This window comes from Balaenoptera acutorostrata, chromosome 12, assembly GCF_949987535.1.
Source record: "Balaenoptera acutorostrata chromosome 12, mBalAcu1.1, whole genome shotgun sequence".
Taxonomy (NCBI): Eukaryota; Metazoa; Chordata; class Mammalia; order Artiodactyla; family Balaenopteridae; genus Balaenoptera; species Balaenoptera acutorostrata.
Window position 1 is genome coordinate 2,080,797 of NC_080075.1, and position 20,672 is coordinate 2,101,468.

General features: G+C 46.5%; 1 protein-coding gene across 3 annotated transcripts in view; it reads left to right on the forward strand.

The window, feature by feature from the left end:
- The first annotated feature begins 16,336 nt into the window (after nt 1-16,336).
- ST6GAL2 (ST6 beta-galactoside alpha-2,6-sialyltransferase 2) overlaps nt 16,337-20,672 on the forward strand; it is a 67,028-nt gene continuing 62,692 nt past the window's right edge. For 2 of the 3 annotated variants that reach the window (XR_009009978.1, XM_057558639.1), the window contains exon 1: nt 16,751-17,043. The gene's annotated coding sequence lies outside the window, so the exon portion shown is untranslated. Of the gene's footprint in view, nt 16,614-16,750; nt 17,044-20,672 lie in introns of those variants that run through there. The other variant, XM_057558640.1, reaches the window with a different exon arrangement.

Here is a 20,672-nt window from a genome sequence, read left to right on the forward strand (position 1 = left end):
CCGAAGGCCTGCATTTGCTGACAAGGGTGCACAGGCCTAGGAAACCTGTTTCTGCCACAAAGTTTAACAATATTTTTTTCTAATTCTATTACTCATCAATATCCTCATTCCTCCTTGTTTTACATGTGGCCATTTTAATTTATATTTATGGTAATTAAAAATAAATTACATTTAAAATTCAGTTTCTTAATCACAACAGGACTTTCAAAGGATTCAAGAGCCACCTGTTTTGGCTACTGTCCATGGTGTCAGGCAGCACAGATACAGGCTCTTTCCATCTTCACAGAGAGCTCTGTTGGGCAGCCTTGATCTAGAACAATAAACTTAGCTCAGCATGCGTTGTGCCAAAAACTGAGATTACTGACACACAATCCTGACCTCACAACACTTAATATGCAGCTGAAGAAACAATGCATGTGAATACATAATTATAATAAAATGTGATATTAACAATCATAACATATTCATTACACAAATATTTGGGAATCATGATCCACTTCTTTTTTAACAACCCACCTTTTAAAACATTTCAGTCCCACTTTTTCCCTTAGGTATTAAAATTGTATTTCCATATACTTTAAAAGAAAAAAAAAGAACGTTTATAAGCAGCAGTAACAGGGGTAATGGGGTAAAGAGATGTTTCTTAAGGTAATTTCCTGCCCTATAAAAAGTGACACCCCCCGCACTGTCACCAGGTACAGGGGGTGACCCAAAGCAGCATGTCTGTACAGTGTGATAGGACCAGAAGGGCTCTAATTAAATTAATCCTCAAGAATTGTAAAAGGAAGTGAGAAGCATGAATCCTGCAGTACGAGCAGAACCGAGGGTGTTGGTTCTGCCTTAGAAAGCTCACAGGGCACAGAAATATGCAGCCAGAACGCCAGCTCTCATATTTACAGCCAAGCGAACCACAAAATTATGTCAGCCCCACAGCTGAAATCTCTCCCCCTTGGCGAGTTGCACGAGAGGCCCAGTCCTCAGAATTTCATTTGTGCATGTGGCATCAGAGTTATTCCTTGGAGAGGGAAGTGGTGGCCTGGGGTGTCTACAGCCCCAGAAAGGAATTGCTGTCAGGCCGTGTAGACATGCCAAGGAAACAGGGTCTCAACACATGGAAAAGAGCAGATCAACTTCGGGGGTTTGGTTTCAGAGCCACTCGGAAAAGTCTCTCCCTTACTCTTCTTCTGGCAACTGACCCCCTCTCTTCCCCTGGATCCCTCACCTGAGAACTGTGTTCAGAACCTGGGGACACCCGTCTTCTCCTGGCTCAGCATCCGGACGCGCTCCCCAGGCCCCCGCAGAGGCTGTGGGGCAGTCACGTGACACTGGACCAGCCAATCAGCCTTGAGGGGCGTCCGCAGAGGCCTCACCGCCACCCCGCCCCGGAAACCCGACTCAGAACTTGGAGCCCTTGCTCCCTGCCGCCTGCAGGATGCTTGCTGCACCAGCAGAGAACAGCAGGCATTTGGAAACCTTCAGACGGATTTGTAAGTCTTTAAGCAACGTCGTGTTCTCAAAGCGCAGAAATGCTGGAAAGGGGAAATGTAAATAAAGAATGAAAAGGTGTTTGATTTTCTGATATAGCCTAATTTTACTACAATTTTAATCCAGTGACACATGTCTTAAAAAAAAAAGAGAGAGATGCCCTAGTGGATTGAACGGTGGTCCCTAAGAAGATATGTCTAAGTCCTAACCCCCGGAACCTATGAATGTAACCTTGTTTGGGAAAAGGGTCTCTGCAGAGGTAGTTGAATTAAATATCTCAAGGTCATCCTGGATTATCTGCCCTAAGTCCAATGACCAGTGTCACAGAGGAGGCGGCCATGTGGAGACAGTAATCAGAGTGATGGGACCACAGAAAGCAGTACCTGAAGCCACCAGAAACTGAGACAGGTGAGGAGGGAACCTCCCCCAGAGCCTTCAGAGCGAGAGAGGCCCGTCCCAAACCTTGATTCCAGACTTCTGGCCTCCAGAACTGGGAAAGAATACATTTCTATTGCTGTAAGTCACCACGTCTGTGGTCATTTGTTACCGCAGCCCTAGGAAACTAATATAAATGCTAAATAAAAAACTTCATTTGTGGAATCATTCAAAATTTTGGCTATAGGAAGTATATACCTAAAACCAACTTCTTGCTTGTATTAATGCTTGGTCTGACATTAAAAGAATAGCCAACAAAATGCTTGGTGCTTATCCAAAAATATTTTCTTTCACGCTAAGCCAGATTTGGGGAAAGTCTTGGCCTGGTTTCCCAGACTGGCTTTGAATCCTATTTCTTAAGTCAAAAGCAATGTCATTTTTGACGGCCACTAGAAGTGGTAGAGCAAGAGCATTTCAAAGGGAATTTTTATCTTCAAATAGAATTTCAGATTTCTTACGTGGAGTTTTTAACCATGTGAGTATTTTGACAGATGCGCTTAAGGCATTTAAAAGTATTTCCATTGTTTGGTTTTCATATTCTTATATTACAGGCCAAGATACAACAAGGAGAATGGGTAAAATTGCTATTATTCCCTTCAGGAAATAGAGGACAGAGTCTCCTCCATACATTTAAATTGGCTTCTTCATATTTTTACAATTTTTTCTAAGGCTTCTGGCAACCAAGGAGCAGAAATAGTACTTCCCTCTTGTAAAGCGTCACATGGTTCCCAGCAAGGAAAGGATCCCATTGATTATAGGGAAAATTAAACAATTGTATTTTCAATTGATTCTTACAATGCCCGAGTGTGGCAGCTCAAAATTACTTCCCACCAAAGCATTCAGTGGCTCAGGAAAGGGCAGACCTCTGCCTCTCAGGGATCTGTGTCAGAACACCAGGCCCTACTGTGGATTTACTCATTCACACAGCTCCCCTGTTGAATCAGATCTTCGCAGGGGCGCTGCTTGTCCTTCAACCGAAGCCAGAAGGAGACTGTTTCCAGAACAGCTGTAGGAGGGGACCCATTTGTATTACCGGTGTTCCCCTCCCACCCTGCAGCAGGCAGCCTCTCTCAGCCGCTCCAGTGCCTGGAATTGCCCTTAGACACGCGTTCCTTCCCTTCTCAGCCTGGAGTGGTAACCTTCTCAGCGTGGCTTTGTCTGAAGCTGCCTTAGAGAGAGGAGCCCTGGGACCTGTCCTCAAAGAAGATGGGAATAGGGAAAGTTCTCACAAGGGCAGTGGAGAAGCTGAAACAAGACCCAGGGAAGATAAGCATCCTGCCGAACCGTGTTCCTGCAACAAATACAGAAGAAAAAAAACATGGAGGGAGGGCCCCAGCTAAAAGAGGCGTTTTCTTCATTGGGTATTTCAGATTGGGCCAAAATGTGCCAGTGCAGCATTAGGCCCCTTCTAGGCGCCTGCTTGGCTGGTGGCGGTAATGCTGTCGGTGCTCTGCTCGTACCCATCAGACCTGGCCATGTCAGCGCAGCAGGCTGACTTCCAACCGTCACCGCTTCATCCCTGTGCCTGGGGACGTCTTCTGGCAGCTGGAGTCTCGTTAGGCGGCATCAAGGAATTAACACCCCCTCCCACCCCCCGATGCAGCCCTTGAACAGAGGCTGGGAGGAACTAAAGCCTAAAAGCCCTGGCTCCATCACGCTCTGAGCTGAGCGTACTCTGCTGGTGCCCACGGGACCCCCGCAGGGTTGAGCTCTGAGCGCCCACACTGTTTATCTTCTTCACAATGCGCTCTTTATTGGCTGCCTCTGCTTACAGGCCTTCCTTCCCCAAGCCCCCTCCTGCTGATGTTTCCTGGGCTCTCCTCCAGAAAAACTTGCACTTGTCTCAAGGTCTGCTTCTGGGGAAACCAAACTAAAACAACTGGCAAAGTTATCTGGAAGAAGAACCTCCCCTCTGCCTAATGGCTGCTAGCTCTGCATTCGCAAAAGCTCTCTCTGTTCATAGCACTATCTCATTCTCTCAAGAAAGAATCAGCCAGGATAGTTATCTGGCCTAAATACATTGCTTCCCTCTTGCCTTGTGAGTTGATTGTTGACAGAGAAATATTTTAGATCTATCATTTGTAATACACCAAGAAAGAACAGCATGCCAGGTACCAAGGTGGTATCAGCAAGAGTCCTAGGGGGACTAAACCCTTACCCCCAACCCAGAAATCCAAGGAGTCAAACCCTGCCCCCAAGGAGGCCAAGTGGAGAATCTAGACTTTCACTACCACCTGAAAGTCACAAGGTAACATCCCCTTACCCCCGCTGGAGTGGTGTCAGAGGAGCCCTACCAAAACACTAGACTTAAAATTAGATCCTGAACCATATACTGCCCCAAATATCCAGGTTTTAATTTTTAAAAAATCACTTTTCATACAAAACATCAGGAATATCTCAAACTACATGAGAAAAGATGATCAGTAGACATCAACACCAAAACGACATAGATGTTAGAATTATCCGACAAGGATTTAAAGCAGCCATCATAAAAATGCTTTGCTGACCAAATATGAAAAAGTCGAAACAAATTTTTAAAATTGAAAATCTCAGAAAAGATGTAGAAGATATAAAGAAGAACCAAGTAAAAAGTTTAGAACTAAGAAATGAAATAGCCAAAATAAAAAGCTCAGTGATGGGATCAACAACAGAATGGAGAGGAAATAAGAAACAATCAGTGAACTTGAAGATGGAAGAATAAAAATTACCAAATCTAAACAACACAGAGAGAAAATAGATGGGAAAAAATTGAATAGAGTCTCAGGGACATGTGGGATTATAACAAAAGCTCTAACGTGTATGTCATTGGAATCCCAGGAGATCAAAAAGAGGATGGAAATAAAAAATACTTAAAGAAATAAAGACTGAACACTTCCTAAACTTGCCAAAAAGTGTAAACCTACAGATCAAGAAATGAGCAATCTTCAAACAGAATAAAACCAAAGAAACACATGCTAAAACACATTATAGGCAAACTTTTGAAAACTAAAAACATGTGCGAGACACTGCTTCCTTCAGGCGTGTGCCCTGACGCACTCAGCTGTGCTTCAGTGTTAATGGGTCGACAATATATATTATACCAGATGTCTTTAAACAGAAACACAAATTTTAAAGGTTATCAATTGATCAGCTCATGAAAATGTTGTGGTCAGGAACTTGCAAGACCCAATCCTGTGTTTCACACGGCGCTGTGATTCAGTATTGCTAATCCACAGTTCATAGGGACATTCTAAAACATGACTACTACAAATAACTGAGAACCGAGTGTAGCTATTTGAAAAACAATACCTATGGATTGAAGAGAAAAATACTTTTGCTTCGTTCCTAAATATCCACGTTACTTAATAATGTGTGTGCCTGTTGGCAGCTGCGTGGCTTCCCAAGCTTGGGATCAGACGGAGCGAGGCTGTCTCCATTTCTGTTTCCACTTTGGTTCTCACTTGATACTTACTTTTAATCACAACAACTTCTGGAACCGCAGTTTCTAAGAGATACGATATCGCCAGTGACAGTGTAGCACGCTGTAATGTTGAGGCTGTCAAACCGTGTTATCCCACAGGCATCAAGTATCACTGTGTTTCCCTTGAAATTTTAAACTATCCTGCAGCCTCTCAGTGAGTTTCTGTGCTGTCCGGGTCATCTCCACACAGTTTGAGAATCATGGGTCTAATTAGGGAAAGAATAAAGACACAGTGAAATGGAATATTTTATTTAATAAAGAACAAATTTTGTTTTTTTCCCAATATGGAAAAAATTGCATTTCCTTTTTTTTGCAGAAAATAGGCTGGGAAATGAGGTTTGAATTAGCAGATGAAGGCTTTGAACACCACTTTAAATGTGTTTACCTTTTATTCTGAAGGCATTAAAGAACCAAAGATGGCCTTAAAGAGGGAAAGGCAGATTGGCAAATCTGTACATAAATGTTTATATAATATTGACATGTAGATTTATCTATGCATGGAGATAGATAAGTTTATATTTGTGTATAATATAAACATAATAGACATGAATAGTATATATTTAATGTAAACAAATATATAAATATAAATATATAAATAAATGCCTGCATAAGTATATAAATAAATGCATATATAATTATATAAATATATATATATATATATATATATTTTTTTTTTTTTTCTTTAGGAACCCAACGTGGTGGCCATGAAAGACAGATTGAATTGGGGATAAATTAGAGGTAGGAATGAGGTAGGAGATAGATGGGCCCCTGGGCCGGACAGCTGGTGTTTGTCAAGTGGGGTAACACTGAAGCTTTGTTCTCACCCAGACACTCCAAGGACAAAGCTTCTTCCAAGGCAGAAGCTGAGCTCTGCTGAAGTAAAGGGATAAGATGAGCACTCCTGAGGTCAAGGAAAACTTCCCTGTCTGCACATGCGCAGGAAGGCTCCTTGGGGGTCAGAAAGGGAGGGGGGGCGCCACCCCATAATAAGTGTGGACATGCACCCAGAGGCCACTGTGGTGGGATCCATCTTAGCAAAAAGTTGCACACACGGGGCTTCCCTGGTGGCGCAGTGGTTGAGAATCTGCCTGCTAGTGCGGGGGACACGGGTTTGAGCCCTGGTTCTGGGAGGATCCCACATGCCGCGGAGCGGCTGGGCCCGTGAGCCACAACTGCTGAGCCTGCGCGTCTGGAGCCTGTGCTCCGCAACAAGAGAGGCCGCGATAGTGAGAGGCCCGCGCATCGCGAGGAGGAGTGGCCCCCACTCGCCGCAACTAGAGAAAGCCGTTGCACAGAGACTAAGACCCAACACAGCCATAAATAAATAAATTATTAAAAAAAAAAAAAGTTGCACACACATTTTGGGGAGGGTCCTAGGACCCATCAGGTGTGAAAAAAGAAACAAGATAATTGGCCAAAGGTAAACAAAGACCTGGAAGGACTGTCCTATATAAGTGATTTTAATCACCTATTTACTGGGCTCCTTCTTATTAGGGGGGACGCCCACACCCTTTCTCTCCTGGTGGGTATCTCTGCCTAGCTTCTGTCTTAACTAAACAAACTGCTTCTCTGTGTGCTCTCCCATACGTTGTGCTGTCTCTCTAACAGTAAGCTTTGTACCTGTTTTTACAGTCTTTGCCTCCTTGAAACATTCTTGCTTTCAAACAGAGGTAAGAGCCAGGGAAACTTTGTGTCTAGCCTCTAGCCCCTCGTGGTCTAGTGGCTAGGATTCCTGGTTTTCATCCAGGCTCCCCAGGTTCAGTTCCTGGGCAGGGAACTAAATCTCCCTTGAGGACCGCTCACTGCTGTTCCTCCGAGATCAGGAAGACCAGACTGTACAGCAGTTGATCACTGTAATTACCGAGATCAGGAAGACCAGACTGTACAGCAGTTGATCACTGTAATTACCGAGATCAGGAAGACCAGACTGTACAGTAGTTGATCACTGTAATTACCGAGATCAGGAAGACCAGACTGTACAGCAGTTGATCACTGTAATTACCGAGATCAGGAAGACCAGACTGTACAGCAGTTGATCACTGTAATTACCGAGATCAGGAAGACCAGACTGTACAGCAGTTGATCACTGTAATTACCGAGATCAGGAAGACCAGACTGTACAGCAGTTGATCACTGTAATTACCGAGATCAGGAAGACCAGACTGTACAGCAGTTGATCACTGTAATTACAGTTTTGTTACGTGTGACGAAAGAAAAACCCTCTGTGCCATGAAGTTATATCTTTAAAGGACTGAGCCTGGTCTGGGGTGTCGGTAAGTTTTCTCTAAGCTGAGATGCGAAGGATGAGAAGAAAGGGGCTGGAGGGGGCGGAGGGCGGACACCAGGGAGAAGGCACAGGGAGCGGGGGAGGGGACGCAGCAGGCCAGCCTGGAGGGGCGAAGGCAGGGTCCGGGGCGCTTCCGGGGGGCGGGGGGCAGCGGTGAAGCGGAAGACAGACGGGTGGGGCTCAGGCTGCTGTCCGCCAGCCAGGGAGCCCCGCATTCCAGAACACCTTCATGGGCAAACAGGCTCCAACCCTCCAGCAGACGGATTCTCCAACTTTTTCATCTCAGGACTTCTTTCTGTTCTTAAAAAACTATTGAGGATCCCAGAGAGCTTTTATTTATATGGGTAGACCTATGCATTTCAACCATATTTATTGATGTGGGTTATATCTATTGCTTATTTCCCATAATTAAAACTAAGAAATTTTTAAAACACTGAATTCACTTAAAAATAACAATAATAATAAGCTATCACCTGTTCACGTGAGTCACACATTTTTGTGAAAATGTAACTATGTTTCCCAAGACAAAGCAAAACAAAAAAACCAGGAAAAAGAGTCACATTGCTTTAAGTTTTGCAAATTGCTTTAATGTCTGGCTTAAAATACAACTGAATTTTCACAGTTGCTTCTGCAATCAATCTGCTGCAGAATCACGCCACACAGCCTCTGGAAAACTCCACCATACACTCAGGAGAGAACGCGAGTTAAAAAGGAACCTAATCTCTAGCATTATTACGAAGATAGTTTTGACCTCGGGAACCCTTCTTGAGAGGGTCTTGAGGCCCCCAGACCTGAGCCACACTCAGGGTCTCCTGCTCTCATGTGGGAAGGTGTCCGTGCAAGACAACCTGCCTGCATGAGGACAACCCAGGACGCTGATGGCTCTGAACTCTTCCTCCAAGAGGGCTCGTAAGTGGATGTTATCATTCTCAAAAAATTAAGTAAAATCATGAGTGTACTTTTATCACTTTTCCTTTTATCATTTCTCAGTGATTCAATACATCAGGAACATCCTCTGCAACCCACGTAAACTATAAAGGAAAAGAAGATAAAATGTTTAAATTGCTAACCTTTTCAGAAGAACAAGTATGACATCAATGCTGCCACCGTAAGTTACAGCTGAACTAAAAGGCAAAAGAGATCAATCTGTCCCTCTAATATTTTTTCTTGTCACAGGATAATTGGTTCCCCTCAGATAAGTCACTCAAAAATTTAAAATTTATTTCTTGCATGTAATGTAATACCGTTTACCTTGGCCATTCTTTTTGGCTCTTGTTACTATTCGAATTAAGAAATGTATGGCTATCTAAACGTATGTGCTATTGAATACATAACTTACCGCCCATCCCAGTTCTGTGAGAATTCTCTTGGGAAGCAAGTATTGATGTTTTTAACTTTATTTATTGAAGTGTAGTTGATTTACAATGTTAATTTCTGCCGTACAGCGAAGTGATTCAGTTATCCATCTATTAACATTCTTTTTCATGTTCTTTTCCACACTCCCAAAGACATTCTATGAAGCCGCCATCACCCTGATACCAAAACCAGACAAAGACACTACTGAAAAAGAAAATTACAGGCCAATATCTTTGATGCATATAGATGCAAGTATTGATTTTGAACTGTGTTAAAGGAGACTTAGAAATATGTTGGAAAGAATAGCTTGAGTAGAACAAGAGAAGTATCAGACAACTTAGTACTTCTTTAAAAAAAACTAATAGGGTTTCTTTTTTAAATGTGAATGGTACCCTTTTATTATTATTATTTATTATTTATTTATTTAGTTATTTATTTATGGCTGTGTTGGGTCTTCGTTTCTGTGCGAGGGCTTTCTCTAGTTGTGGCAAGCGGGGGCCACTCTTCATCGCGGTGCACGGGCCTCTCACTATCGCGGCCTCTCTTGCTGCGGAGCACAGGCTCCAGACGCGCAGGCTCAGTAGTTGTGGCTCACGGGCCCAGTTGCTCCGCGGCATGTGGGATCTTCCTAGACCAGGGCTCGAACCCGTGTCCCCTGCATTGGCAGGCAGATTCTCAACCACTGCGCCACCAGGGAAGCCCAAAAAAAAACTAATAGGGTTTTTAAAAATGGTCCAAAGTTTCCACTTTGCGTTCATGCTTCTGCTGTCTCTTAAATTAGTGCAATTATTACCCATTAGTTTCTATAACTAAAGCTGTTTTGTACCATTTCTATCACTGGTTGAAAAAATTTTTAATTGCTGTAGGATTTAGACTTCTGAACTGGAATGCTGTTTTAAACTCGGTTGTGATTGTGTGCAGTACAGCCTGCTTCACCTTAAAATGATGAGTGTTTTGTGAAAGATAAACTGCAGAGCTAATCAATGGGAAAATTACTCAGCAGCGGAGGTAGGTTTTAATTAATGATATTGCTTGCTTGTTAGGAGAGGTCTTTGGAAAGGTAATCAAAGAAAACATCACATATGGGCCATTTGTTCTCGTAAGACTATTTTTAAAAAGGGAATTTCTTGACTAGTTTTCGGTCCATCTCCAAATCCTCCTAAGGATTAAGGATGGAATTGTGTGTCCCCTGGCAACTCTCTGATGGGTCTCCCCTCTCCCTGTGTGGAAATAAATGAAGACCACCCGAATGAGAACCAGCAAAGGCTGATATTCAGAGCTGGCAGTAGCGAGGGAGTCAGCCATCATCGCTTGGTTTTGACAGAGACTCAAAGGCAGGCAGAGGAGTGGGAGAGCTTGATAGTGGGAAAAATGGAAGGTTTCAGGGATGCCCTGATTGCAGACTGCTGGCCTGGGGAGGCTGCATGTGGGTGCATTCGTTTGCAAGAGTTGCCATAGCAAAGTACCACAGGGTGGGTGGTTATTTTCCCACATTCTGGTGGCCGGAAGTCCAAGATTAGGGTGTCGGCACAGCTGGGTCCTTCTCGGGCCTCTCTCCTTGCCTGGTAGACGGCCATCTCCTGGCTGTGTCCTCGTGTGGTCTCTTCTCTGTGAGATGGTATCGCTGGGGTCTCTCTGTATCATAATCTCCTCTCCTTATAAAGACAGCAGTCATGCTAAATTAACACCCACCCTAACGACCTCATTGTAACTGAATCTCCTCTTGAAAAGCCCTATCTCAAAATACAGTCACTTCCTGAGGCACAGGGTGTTAGGCTTTACAGTATCAATTTTAGGGGCATGTAATTTATCCCGTAGTCATGGGCTAACTAGAAATGGGGCATCCTCTGTGGTTGGTTAGGGGAGCATATGTGGCTTTCTAGGAATGCTGTACGTCGGAAGTGAGGGCAAACATTTGAGAAGTTGGCTGTTATTAAGCCCTGACTGTACACAGGCTGGGTTTGGCTTCCTGGTCGGGGTGCTGCAGATGTTGGGGCGGAGTTTTACTGTCATATACGGTCTGCTGTCATGGGTTTGTATATTCAGTCTGATGTGGAAAAAACAGAAGCACCTGTTGTGTCACGACATCTGTGTCTGCCGGTCTGGAACTGAAGCTGGCTGGCTGAGCGCTGGCACTCGACAAACAGCGGCCGAAGGAGAGGACTCGGGTCGGAATGCTCCCCTGTAACAAGCATCCCTCTCACCCTCTACGACCGGCTTTTCTTATCTACAAATGAGCACGCTCCACCCTCCTGACAACAGCCGTTCACTGAACAGTTACTAGGTGTGCGATCGGGGTAGGCACTTTGAAGTCACACTGAACAGCCCTATGGATGATTATTCTCATTTTACAGGCGAGGAGATGGTTTCCGAGTTATTACCTTGCCAGGTTTCTTCCATCACTGGATGTGTGACCCAGGACAGTCCGCTCTCTTTGTCTGTGACCTTTCAGTTTCCTCTTTCCAAAGACGGAGGAAAAAAAAACACTGGCATCAGAAGCTTGTTATGAAATCAAGAAATGGGGGAAATGAAAAAAGCTCTTCCTTGTGGCAAAATGCCAACCACTCCGTGCAAAGGGAGAATGGAACTAGGAAATCATCGTCCTTGCAGGCGAGAATCACCATCAGAGGCTTAAACCAGCGAGTAGGAGTTTGAGGAGAAACAGAACGTTTACATACTCTCCACGTATCTCCACACAAATTACCTTTAATTATAAAGGAAGGAACAGTAAAGTCACTGTGGAGAAACCTGGCAGACGCCACCTTAACCATGTAATAAAAGTTAAGCTCATAGTATTGGAACAAATGAAGCCAGTACGTAATTTTGAAATGATGCTCTGAGAAGGACATAACACTGGGGTATTTCTGGCCAAAAAGAAAACAGCATAATCTGAGGTTAATCTGAAGTTGATTGTGAGGAAACAACAGACAAGCCCAAATGGAGGGCACTTAACACAAGAAACAGTCTGAACTCTGCAGAAATGTTAAGGTTAAGGAAATTCTGTTCCAGATTAAAGAGATCGAAGAGAAGAAATAACAAAGTAGAGCAGATGATTCTGGATCGGGTCCTGGCCTTTATTGTTTATTATTATTATTTGCTATAAAGCACATTCACAGGACAATTGGTAAAATGTGAATAAAGTCCGAGATTAGATCATAGTATAACAATATTATTTCCCTTATTATGTAAGAGAAGGTCCCTGTTATTAGGAAAATAAAATAAAGCACAGTTCCCCCGCCCCGCCCCCGGCTCTCTGAAAGTAGAGCATTCCCAAGGAAGCTTTCGTAAGCCGAAGAAGTTACCTTAGGACAGGTCTTGCTAGGTGGTGCACAAAATAAAGAGAAAAAGCACAGATGCTCACAGAGGTGCTTCACAGCCCTGTGGGCTGGATGCTGAGTGTAGTTCCAGGAAGGAGCTTGGCGGGGCCACTCGTGCAAAACACCTGGACGCAACTTTCACTTTTTGCCTTTTTTTTGTAAAAGTGAGAAATCCTCCTAGGATTTCTTTCTGTTAGTGAAAACAGGCACTAATGTAGGTTTTTTTCTAAAAGCGAAGTGGCTTAAAGCGAACTTATGGAAAGCGGGGGATCCCTGTATTTAGGGGGAAAAGGGCAGGACAAAGCAACTTGCCCTCCAACAGTTCACAACAAAACAAACAGAAGTAAAGGATGATAGAGCAAACCTAGTCAAGGGCCAACCTTTGGGGAATCTGGGGGAAGGTATTGCTTACCCAATTTTCTGTGTCTGAAATTATTCCAAAATAAAGTTAAAAAAAAAACAACCCTTGTTATGAGTAGTAAACGAGTTAATATTTATAAAGGACTTAGAACGTAGCCCTTAAAATATCAGTGTTAGGTATTATTACTGTCACACAATTCAGAAGTGGCAGGGCCACCTCTAGATGGCCTTTAATCCCCTCATACCTTCACTTCGTAATTCGGAGTTGTGGGGCAAAAGCCTTTACATAAACTGTGAAGTGCTGTACCCTTGTGAATGTCTGTGAGCTTGTGATGTGGGCTCAGGGTCTTGTAGGTGTTTGTAAAGCAGGCTTAGTCTGCATCGCTGACAAGGTCATTGAGGCAACACAAGGTTCAAACAGCTTCACGAAGGTGACAGGTTGGAGGAAAATCCAGATCTCCCAGAGTTGAGTCCTGTCCCTTTAACTTTAGGTTGTGGGCTACAAGGGAAAGTTTAGGAAAGGGGAATTTCTTTCACAGCCGGACTTGTTTTCCGATGGCTCAGTCCTGCAAGTGTGGCTGTGACCCCTGACCCCACCGGAGGCCAGGTCGGCCTCCCAGTGGACCTCTAGGATGGGGAGGTGAGGAATGTATGACAGCAACCCAGGGGCAGCCAATCACACCTCAGTGTCTTCTCGTCTGCATCGGATGCTGAAAAGGTATATTACTTACATCTGATGCTAAAAAAGATCTTTTTCTCCCGATCTGAAAATACTGCAGGTGTTAGCTGGTGTTAGCTCCTGCACGTCCAGGATTCTGGCCGCTACATGCATCCAAAATCCTGAGACTGTTTCTTCTTAATAGTGGTCATCTCCCCACTAACGTTTCTAAAGACTAAATGACAATTTGAAAGAAGAAAACCTATGAGTTGGCTGGGGAAAAAATGCTTCTTCCCATGTTAGCATTGTTTAATGGGCTCCAAACAAGTATCTGAAATTCATTTTTGCACTGCCCACTAACAAATTTGTTTCACTGATTAAGTATGAAGAACACGTCTGTAGGTTATTTTCCTCCCTGAGGTATGAATTTCATTTACAGAATGGCAACTCAGGTAAATCAGAACCTGAAGACATTACGCTTAGGGAAAATGATCCCCCCAAAAAAAAAAATATATATATATAAATATATACACACACATATATATATGTCAGCCTCAGTTTCCCCATCTGTAAAATAACCTGGAGGTTTATTGTGAGAGCTGAATGGCATAATAATAGGAGAGAAATATTTTCTATGAACAGTAGTTAAGTGAAAACAAATACCCCAGATTCAGCAATGGTACCGTTAGAAAATATTTCCTCATTTCCTACCCAAACCCAGATACTTCAGAGCTGGGAGACTCAAGGAACTTCCTGATTTGACTGCTAAACAAAGAAAGGTTCAGAAAACAGAAGGAATGTTCCCTGTAAGCACAGCCCATCATCCGTCAACAGTGGATTAAAAAAAAAAAAAGAACAGTGGTGTACCCTGAGTTTAAAAACAGAAAAGGAAATTCAGGTTATTAGGAGCAAATGGATAACATCAAGTGGGTTTCTGATGCTTAGGAATAAGTTTATTCGGGTTTTTTGGGTTTTGTTGTTGTTATTTAAGAAAGGAATATTAAAGTGCCAGAAGAGGCTGGGAATTCCTAGCAAATCCGTAGACTGATAAAAAAAATTAAATAATCTGCTCCTACTTTGGGTGCCTCTAAGCAATTAAAGGATGTCAAAACATTTTATTTGCCATACATTTTGACAGAAACAATCATCAGTTGATAGCTTTATATATATCAACTAGCTTTGTGATTTCCTTAGGAAGCCAGAGATTAAGTCCATTTAGCCCCACTTCACTGATTACCCCAACCATAAATAATAAATTCACTTAAAATTTTACAACAATGATTTGCATATTTGCCCGCAGGTGGTAATTCTGCTACAAGCATAAAGTTATTTGGCCACCCTTATTGAACTTCTCATTAAATTTTCCTGAAGGTAATCAAGGCGTCAACTTCTGCAGCGTTTAAATACATATACACTAAAAGAAGAGCATATAAATTATTTTTCTATTACATGGTTAAGGGGTTTTAATAATGGCACTACTATTTATTAATTACTACAATTATTAAATATCACATTCCAGGCACTAGGGAGACATTTCAACACCTGACCTCTACTCTTACCATAAACCTTGAAGGTAGGTACTGTTATGTGCCTTACGCAAAACACAAAACCAAGGCCCATAGAGTCTGCGACCTGCCCGGCGTCCCTCGGGGGATACGGGGCGGATTCTTCAGCATTACCCCCATGCCCACTAGCCCCAGGATTCTATCACGTCACTTTTCTGTAGCCATATTGCCCCTATTTCACTGTTACGAAACACTCTTCCTTAAGTCTGTGTGCCAAGTTGTCCTTTCCATGCAGTTCCTCCGAATTCCAGGTGTCAGAAACTGTCACCAGAATTGGGGAAACACTGAGGAAGCGTTTTCGGCCCACACTTTTGATTGAGGGCAGCGCATTTTGCCCAGTCGGTTTTATCAATGGTTGAACCCCTGTGACGTTTTAAATTTCTGCAAGCTTCTAGAGGATAAGGAAAGAGATTCTACTCACGTTCGCATGGCTACTGCCCGACCCAGAGTCCCCAGCACAGAGCGGGCACTCAATAAATACTGAATGAACTGGGTATCTAGTTCATTGCTTTTGTTCTAAGAATCCTCAGTGAGGTCAATGAACGTAAATACATACGAATTTTCAAGTAGTATTTTTAATGAAGGATTTGTGTCTCCAAAATGTTAGCCCTCGCAGCGACCCGGGGACGGAGGGGCCAGCGGTAACTTTTGTCCCTCTGAGATGGGCACTACCTGGTAGTGTCACTCAACTCCTCAACGCAACCTGGCTCCACCCGGGGGTCCCGTCAAGCCGCACCCCAACAGCCCTGTCGGTCCGCGGGAGGACCCCCGCGCAGCCAGCGGCCCACCGCGTCCCACGCACACGCTAGGAGCGCCTTGAAGTTCAAAGGCGCCTGTTCACCAGCAAACAAAGGGCGGCGCGGTCTCCGTCCCGGGACCAGCTGCGGTCCCCTCGGAGGGGAAGAGGGCCGCAGGGACAAACGGGCGTTCCGCACGCGGGCAGACGGACATCCGATCTGCGGCCCCATCCGCGGCTCCCGCTCCGGGTTCTCCGCGCGCCGGGCCGGCAGCCCGGGTGCCGCGGTCCCGAGAACTTGGCCGGCCCTCCCGGGGCCGGGCGCGGGCGGCGGGGAGGCCGGGCAGACAGGGCGCTAGGGAATGCCCGGGGGCAGGTGGCCCACTCCCGCTCCAACCCCGACCCCGGGCGCCTCGGAGAAGCTCCCGGGAGCGAGCGCCGGGCGGCGGCGCGGAGCCCCGGCCGAGCGGGCGGAACAAAGGGAGCCAGCGGGCCGGGAGGATGGTGCGCTCGCCCCGCTGCGCCCCACCCGGCCGGCTCCCGGGCTCAGCCTCGCGCGCAGGTAGCCCGGCCTTCGGCGCCGCGGGAGGGTGCGCCGGAGAGGGGCGCACAAAGACTCACTTCCGCGGGGCCAGGCGCCCCGACACCCTCTCTGCCACTCACAGCCCGTCCTCATCCCTGCATCCCTGCGGCCGGCGGGGCCCGAGTGCCCGCGGGTGCCACGCGCCGTGCCGGGCGGAGCCTGTGCAGGTGACCCCCGGAGGACCGGGGCTGGCTGGAGGCGGCGGCGGGGACGGGCGTGCCTTCTGAGGCCGCCGCGCCGCCCGAGTCTGCGATCGCTCTGTGTCAGGAGCGGGGCTCGGCGTGCAGCCCCTGCGCCGCCGCGGCAGGGCAGCGGGGCCGGGGGCGTGGGGAGCCGACGGGAACTTCCCGGGGCCGGTGGCCGCCCGCTAGGTGAGCGGGGCCGGGAGGGGAGGCCGGCGGCGGCCGCGGAGGCGGAAGGGCCTGGGGGCGGGGCTCGGCGCGGCCTCGGCGCGGGGGCCGGGAGCCCAGCGCCGCCGCCGGGAACAATGAGGCGCGCGGCGCGGGCTGAGCGCAGCTCCGCGCCGGCCGCCGCCGCTGCCGGGCGCCGAGCGATCCGGACCCGCGAAGGCGGCTCGCCGGGGCTCCGGGGCGGCGTCGGGAGGCTGCTCGGCGGAGGCGGGCGGGAGCCGCTGAGCCGCGCGCGTCTGGCGCCCGGGCCCCGGGTCTCCGCTCCAGTTGGCGCGATTGTGGGAGCGCGTGGCGCGCGCCCGAGCGGCCGCCGGAGAGGAAAATGTGACACGCTCGTCCCCGGCTCCAGCGCCTCGGAGTCGGGCGCCGGGAGGCGCGGCGTCCGGAGAAGGTGGGCGACCGGGGGCTCGGGGTCGGGCGGTGCCAGGCGTCTGCCGCGGGGTCGCCGCAGCCCGGGGGCAGCTCAAGCACCGGGTTAGACTCGGCGACCCGCACGCAGACCTGTGGGCGGGCTGTTGAGGGCGGTTTGCGGGGGAGAAGCAGGAAATTCTTAGAGAGGTGAGCCCCCCGGCGGGCTTGCGCTTCGGGGACCGGAGGACCCAGTGTGCCCCAGTGGCTCAGTAACAGGGATCTTCTCTTTGGGCTCTGGAAGGGAATAGAGGTCTTTAATTGTCTTTCTCGACCCCGCCCGCAGGCAAAACTGAGCTTCTTAAAGCTTAAAGTGCGTTCCACTGATTCCTAGTTTTCTGTAGCTGAGGCGTTTAGGAGCAGAAGGGATCTTTAGAATCCTGAATACCCGGGTATTCATTCTTGCGCACTTGGCGCGAGGAAAACTGCTTTTGAGTTGTTTTACTTTCCACCGTGTACCGAGGGGAGATTTGATGCACTGGGGGTACGGCATGTAACATCCATCTCGTTCGGATTTTGCGATGCAGGGGGACGGAGTGAAGTTAAACTCCTGGCTTGAGGGAAGCAAGTGATGTCTCCTTCCAAAGCGATCTGAATAGCTGTTCGAAGAAGCCGTGCTTTCCAGGAATTTAAATGAGACTTTTTGTGATCGCCTTCCAGGTCTCTCCTCCTAGTACCATATTTGTTTTGTCAGGCTGAACTTTCAAAGCTGTTTTATAATCCGAGAAGCACTTTGGGAGAAAAGTAATGTTTGGCTGGATTTTTTGTGAACGTATTTTTTAGTGGTCATGCTGAAAATTTGAGGAGAGACGAACCATATTTGGTCGAAATCTTTGCTTTCTGTGCGGTTGGCGTTCTAACGGTGAAGGGGCCAGCCGGTCCTCAGCGCGGCGGGCCGTCTGCTTGGTGAGGACATTGCTGGCGGACTCGGAAGGCATTTTAAGTACTTTCTGAACGTTTTAAAAAGCCTCATGCGGGTTGCTTGATACTTACATTTTTTGACATTTTGGTCAACATACTTTGCCACATTGAAATAAAATTCGTGACCCAGGAGTTTCAAAAATTGAAACTCTGTTGTTGCAAACTCGGGGCTAACATTTTCTTTTCAAAGGAGAAGTGATGGCCTTGAACTTATTTTTACCCTGTTATTTTTCTGAAACTGGCAACCAGAATTTTTACCACACTTGAAGGCTCGCATTTCCCACTAATGCCTCAGGGAAACTGTTGACAGTAGGGGAAGGATATTGTGATCAAAATGAGGAGTTCTAAAATAATGGGTGAATTGCCTTGAATTTTACAGCTAAGTTAAAAAAAAAAAAGTCACTGAAACATGTTGGAATTCTTGATACAATTTTTGTTGTGAGTGATAGAAACGAGCATTTTACCTTTTTGCTTGGTGCAGTTGAAGCTTCTGGAGCTTTGAGCTGAATCTCTGTAGAGGTTGTGGTGTGAGCCTCGGCTCTTGGTGGGGTTCTGAGCCCCGCAATTTAGACAGGAAGGGGAGATGGTGGAAGAGAGTTCAGAGCGGCGACCAGCATTTGGTGAGTGTATTATGTACGCGATCTGGGAAGTAAAGATAAAGAAATGAGGACATTTAGACTGGAGGATTCAAGGCTGAGATAATTTAATGTTTGAAAAAATGTGAATGGATTTATTATGCAGAGAAGGGCAATCAACTGTGCTCTGTCTCTGATGAGGATAATTAAGAGGGATAGGCTTTCCTCAAGGCGTGAAGACTTAAGTTGGGTCTAGGGAAGGATTTGTGGGTAGCCAGCGAGACTGGTTAAATAGGGAAGTGGTTGCTGAGAAATTCCTGTAGATGTTTGTTTCTGGAGCTCTTTTTCTGAGATTCTCCTCTTCCTGAGATGATGTAAGTGTGTGAGTATCTGATCTAATGCTTATACTAACTGGGATTTTATACTCTGGGTCTACAGTTTATCCAAGCATTTCTCAAGTACTCCAGCCCGCCCTACAGTGACAAACTCATTTCTAGGCTTCTGTACGTACCATTTAGCTAAGCAAATGATGGGTTCCTTTCCAGAAACTTGGAGATGTTTGCTCTTTGAGAAACTTTGAATCAATTTTTGGATTTGGTGTCTCATTCTTGATAATTTTGAATAGAAATATCTTATGCATTGATAATTGGGACAGTCTTTGTTTTAATATTCACGTCTCTTTAAGTGTACAGTGTTTTTTCTCCCTCCTGGACCTTCTGTTATGTGATCTTAAATTTTAATTGATTAATTAAGTGAACTACTTGCTTAAATGTCTTAGTGAAAGATAGTGCCTTCAAGGCAGGTGTATGTTGAGCTTTGAGATTTTAAACATTGAAAGCGTCTCCTTAAAAAAGAACTATGGGATGAAATTGACAACTGACAGTAAGAGAAATAATTACATAGAATCAGATACTAATTTTGGAACCAGGACAGTGCAGGTGTAATTTACACAACAGTTTTCAACGTTCTTAACAGATTGGTGTCAAGTCCAAACCCTGAATGTGCTGTAGAAGGTGACCAGCTACTGTTAGTCTATAAACATCAGACTCTCGATTTAATACATCTGCCATTTTTCTACCTTTGAGAGATTAATTTGTAAACATTATGAAATACACAGTGCATGGGCAGCAATATGGATTTATTATGACTCTTGCCAAATCCGATCCTGATCTGAAATTCCAAGCCCCCCCTCCGAATTGATGGGGTAGAGTCTCAATTCAGAATGCTTGGAGCCCACCTGGCCTGCGGGTGAAGTGGTAGTCATAGTATAAAGGGGTGAGGTGTGGCCTGGCCAGTCCTAAGCTAGTGGTTTGGTCCAGCACTCGCATCCGTCCTAGACCTGCCACTTGGTAAAAGCTGGGCCCCAGCAGTGGTCTGGCTACTGTCTTCACTCGGCCGCGTGCAGGTTGCGGGCTGTCCCCCAGCGCCAAGTCCCTCCTGCTTTGGGGAGGAATTGCTCTGTGGATGGGAATGACATCAGACCACTGCCCACTCTCAGGGACTTGTCTGCACAGACCTGTCTGTGCCCCTCCTGGTTTCTGCTGCCCCCTGTGGTCTTCTCGAGGAAAGAATTCCCAGTTCCAGGCAGATGTTGTTTCTGACAAGGGTGTGAGGATTGGGGTTGTGGATTTGCACTGGACTTTCTCAGAGCGAAGCAGCAAGGAGACCTCCTGGACGCGAGTCCTGCGGTGACCGGCGCGTGGTTTCCAGGGCTGCAAGATAAAGACTCAGGTTAACCCCTCTGCAAGGTGTCCTCCGGTGCTGGGATCGCGTGGAATTGAAAACTGTGTATTCTGGTGTACTGAAAAGCAGATTCCCCTGCACAGAAGAGAACGAGCATTTAGTTTTCATGCCGGACATCCCTGCCAACACCACGTAGCCCCAGGGAGAGCAGTGCTTCCAAGAATAATAAAAGCCACTGCTTCGAGGTCTGCATGGGGCACCAAGGGGTACCTTGGCCACAACCTGGGGGGTGGTTATCATCCCCATTTTACAGATGAGGAGACTGAGCTCAGAAGGAGGAAGTGGCTGCCTCCAGAGTGAGAACGTGGCAAAGCTGGGATTTGAGCTTGGGTTCCTGTGTCTCCAAAGGCCGTGCAGTGAGATGAGCTTCCGC